Source organism: Solanum tuberosum, unplaced genomic scaffold, assembly GCF_000226075.1.
Source record: "Solanum tuberosum cultivar DM 1-3 516 R44 unplaced genomic scaffold, SolTub_3.0 scf00063, whole genome shotgun sequence".
Lineage (NCBI taxonomy): Eukaryota > Viridiplantae > Streptophyta > Magnoliopsida > Solanales > Solanaceae > Solanum > Solanum tuberosum.
The window spans coordinates 1934801-1939694 of NW_006238988.1; the positions used below are offsets into that span (position 1 = coordinate 1934801).

Here is a 4894-nt window from a genome sequence, read left to right on the forward strand (position 1 = left end):
TATTTTTCCCCGAGCATGTTATGATATCCACGATGTTAGGTTGATATACGCATATTATATCTTATATCTTTAAAACTGATCGACTATTATTACATCTTATAACTTCATAAATCCATTAACTGACCTTTGAAGTCAAATCCAATTAGCTAAATAATAATTACGCTGAATATGTATCAAACTATTGATAAACGAAAACTAATGCTTTTATTCAAAAACTAGGAAAGTACAATCTTGTGTTTGCATCACCAACAACATATTAGACTTGAATCCTGCAATTTTCAAAAGAGAAGTATTTAAAGTTAAAGAGCTTTAAAGGCAGAAAATTCATTGATAAAGATCAAATTGAGTACCTGGAGGTGACTCACTAATATCTTTTCTTGTGCCTTTTCATTCTTGTAATGATTTTGTGTTCCAATGTTACATCCATCCTCGAAAACCATGCTGGATATTGAGTTGACAACACTATGTGTATTATGGACAGTCCAATAAACAATCCACAACCGTAACCCATGAGAACAGCCTGCCAAATGATCATTGATGAATCTCCTCCTTCTTCTTGATCTAGCTCAACTAGAGTCGTCGTTTGTGCTACCCCATCATCACCACCACAATCCTTTGAGAGTGGAAATCCACGTAACCCATCATTCCCTTGATATGAACTGTTCTCAAACGTATCAAATTGTTTTCCTTTGGGGATGCATCCAACAAGATGATTGTGAGAGAGATTTAAGACTTCAAGTGATGTGAGGGATGCAAGTTGTTGTGGAATTTCTCCGCTGATTTTGTTGGATGACAGATCCAATGATTCAAGTACAGATAATTAGTGCAGTGATGCTGGTGTGTGACCCTCCAAGCGATTATGAGATGAGTTCAACGTACGAAACCCAACGAGATCTCCAATAATGCTTGGGATATGACCTTCAAATCTATTCCTTGAGAGATCGATAATTATGTTTGTAGTCAAAACTCGAGGAAGTTCAACATCCAGCCCCTTTGTTGTCACTATCAAGGAATTTGTGTAATAATGAGAACCTATATCAGCTACATACTCTTGGGTTCCACTGTTCTCACCATTTATTTTCATAGCTTCAAAATTCTCGAAAAGGCTCACTCCAAATTGTTGCTGCCCAAATCTAGCACTTGTAGTGTTTTCAGATTGCAGATCGTTGAAGCGATCTGTCCACTGAAATTATTTTGTGAAAGGAGAAGAAATCGCAGGAACTGCTGGTCTAGGAGTGACTTTGGAATAGAACCTTCCAGCTGATTTTGTTTTAGAACAACTTCAATCAATGTTTTAGACTTAAACTCCTGAATCTTTCCACTGAAATAGTTATCGCTCAAGTCTAACCATTCTAGTGTTGGGAGGGAGAACATCCATGATGTTACAGTCCCATTCAAGTGGTTTGATGACAAGTAGAGTGATTGTAGGTTTTGCATTCCGCTTACATTAGAAGGAATTTGACTAGTTAGGGAATTGACTGAAAAATCTAGCCATTCAAGTTGCGTCCATCTGTTAAAGGATAAGAACTCAAGTTGACCATCAAAGTTGTTATTTGTAAGCGATAAGAACCCGAGCTTTCCAAATCTAAAGAATTCAGAAATTGGTCCTTCAAGTAATCAAGGTTCAATACCTCTATGTTTGTGAGGTTACATAGAGGTCTAGGAATAGACCCTGAGAGATTAATTACAAGAAAATAAATCTAATGTACGCAGTGAAGTTAGATGACCAAATGATTCAGGTATCCTACCAGTAGCATTCACTCTATAGATATCTAATGCTTGGAGTGAGGCAGTGCTATTCCATTTGGTTGTGGGAAACCTAACACTGAGCTGGGAGTTGGATGATAAATCAAGAGATTCTAAGTTAGAAAGGTGGAAAATTCTTTCGGGCAATATCCCATATAATTGTGTATTCACAAAGTGTAGAGTAAATAAGAAGAGAAATTCAGAGGAATGGTGGAAGAGATGTTCATAGAGTCAAAGTTAAGCCCTCTTAGTTGGGTCAAGTTCTTAAGGAGTAGTTCAAAATTGTGAGGTTTGAATCTAAGACCCTATGAATATAACTCTGGATACGAAGAACGTGTAATTTAGAAAGGTGAGAGATTTCTGCTGGGATTAGACCTGTAAAACTTGAATACGACAAATCAAGATGCGTCAAACTAGAAAACTCACCAAATTTAGGTAAAATGTACGATCCAGAGAAATTATTAAAAGATAAATCAAGCCTTTTGATATTGGAGAGTTGAAAGAGGCTACTGTTGGAGTGAAAGTTTCCTTGAAGTCCGCTGTTAGCGAGGTTAAGCTCAATGATTTTTCTTGTCATCTCGTCACAATGAATTTCATCCCATGAGCAGCAATCTATGCTCATGTTCCATGATAGTGTTTTCGAATAAGCATTTATAGTAAACATGTGCTTGAATTGTAGAAGAGCAAGAGCTTGATCTTTGGGACACAAATGAGATAAGGATAAGCAAAAAACAAGTTGATATGTAGAGGAAGGGAAATATCATAAAAAAATACAAGTTTTATGTAACCCATTTCTGAACTAAAATGTTCAAAACTAATTAAGTTGTTAGAGAAAAAATAAAAAGAATCTTTATTTTGATCTCTATTCAATAATTGTGATGAGGTATATATAGAAAAAATTAAGCACCGTAAATTTTCCAATTTACTATGCACATTTATTCCCCACTTTTTACTTTGCTTTCTACTTTGCTTTCTATGCACTATGAAAAATCACTTTACTTTGTTTCCCCACTCTTCTCTCCTCCTCATGATACACATAGAAGCATTCTACCTTGTGTTTATTGGCAAATTCAAATTTTAACAAAATAATGAGATTTTGTTCCAATGATAATATCAAGTTCAACTCAAATATTTATTAAAAGTAAAAGTTATGATATTACGTAGAAATATCATAAATTAGGATAAATGAAGAGAGAATAAATTTGTATTCAATTAATGTGTTATTAATAATTTTTATTTAATAGGTCATATTCTTAAAGCAAGAAAATTAGCAGATCATGAATTTGTTCAATGTTTGTTAGTTACTTTTTAAGATTCAGATCTTTTACAATTTTGGAACTGAAAGTGATAAAGCTGAGAGTTAATTTGGAGATAAGTAAGGTATAAGCCGCGACATAATACTTCGTTGTCTCACTAGAAGTTGACGACAAAAAGAGATATGTTAAGAGTAGTGATACTCTTATTGATCAGAGACATTTAGGGAGAAACTATGCAAGTTTTTCTCAAACGGATAATATCACCATGTAATTAAGAGTCTTTTGCACATAATTTGTACAAGCCATGTCGGTCTATATAAGATATGTCAAGCTAAGTCCCTCCACTTGTAAAATCACATGCATTTTGTTAGATACCTTGTTAGACAAAGATGTCACAAAAAAGTATCTTTGTTTATTGAAAAAGTAAAAGTTATGATATTATATAGAAATATCAGAAATTAGAATAATCAAAGAGAGAATCAATTTGTGTTCGATTGATGTGTTATTAATAATTTTAATCTAATATTCCATATTCTTCAAGTTGGAAATTCCAGATCATGATGAACTTGTTCAATGCTTGTTAATTACTTTTTCAGATGTAGATTTCCTTTATTTTAGAACTGGAAGTGATGAAGTAGAGAGTTGATTTTGAGATAAATAAGGTATGAGCTGCGACTGTATGAATAAATTCCTGCACTGCGACTGATCTAGCAAGAAAATTTGTTTCACTAATTCCCCCTCCAAAACCAAAAGTGAATGATGCAGCAGTGCGTTTAGTATAACTCTTATTGTTGTAATTATAACCTCCGTAATTCAACTAAGGGACACGTATGAACTATCTATTCCTTAATTGTTTCGTAGTTTGGTGTCGATATATAGGGAAATTGATAACACAACAATTTTCAATTGTACTTTTATTGAATCACTTCAAACTACAAAAAGATTACAAAACCTATGTAATCCAAGGAATTATAAACTCTAATTCCTAACCCCAAGACACAAACCTCCCAAGGTTGAAGTCTTCTAAAGTCTACAAGTTGCACCAACTTGTAAACCAACCTACACTCAGAACTCAATTGTAACTAAAACAATTAATTTCAACTTCAGATGAATTTAACTCTCTCAGCCTAATCTAAGCAGCACTTTAAGATGAATATAAAAACTCTCACAGCTCCTGATCATGTTTTCTTCTTTCTCTCTTTGTAAGTGCGCGTCTTTCTTTGAGCGAGCCCTTCTCCTTTTATAGACAAAAAAGTTTTTCCTTCGTTGACTCCAACGTGACAAACTTTTAGTGATTTCGTGTCACAACCCAATTTAGAACCGTGACCGGCGCTAAAGGGAAGAATCCCAAAGCAAGCCTTAACCAGAAATCTACAGAAAATCGGGCAGAGTTTCCTCTGTTTTTAAGTTTATCCTGACTTTTCCTATCTCAAAAATTCACAACACAACCAATAGCAACTATAAGCCACAACATAATATCCTTCAATGATCTAATTGTCACTTAACAAACCTAATTCATTTCCAAATTATGAAAACAAGTTCCAACTAGTCACTTGACTATAATACGAAGGACTAATCATGACTCAAATCAAAGGAATGACAAATGGAGCGACTCTAAGAGTTTTTAAAGGAACTAAATAACCCAATAACAAATAAATAGTTCTCTTGCCACGCGAAGCAATGCGAGGCTCACCAGATGCTACCAAATTACACTCTCTAGTTAATGAAATCCTCTTCAATACCACCTGAGTTTTTTGTAAAAACAATTAGCGAGGAGTGAGACGCTAGCTTAGTGAGTAATAACACTTAACCACAAACGTTTTAGTGAGGGACAAGTCAGAAAACATGCTAGTATGATAGTAAAAACGATAAAACCGCCTTTTCCAGAAACG

General features: G+C 34.4%; 1 pseudogene; it reads right to left on the reverse strand.

Moving 5' to 3' along the window:
* Window positions 1-208: 208 nt before the first annotated feature.
* LOC107060185 (receptor-like protein 12) lies at window positions 209-2571 on the reverse strand (annotated as a pseudogene).
* Window positions 2572-4894: the final 2323 nt, after the last annotated feature.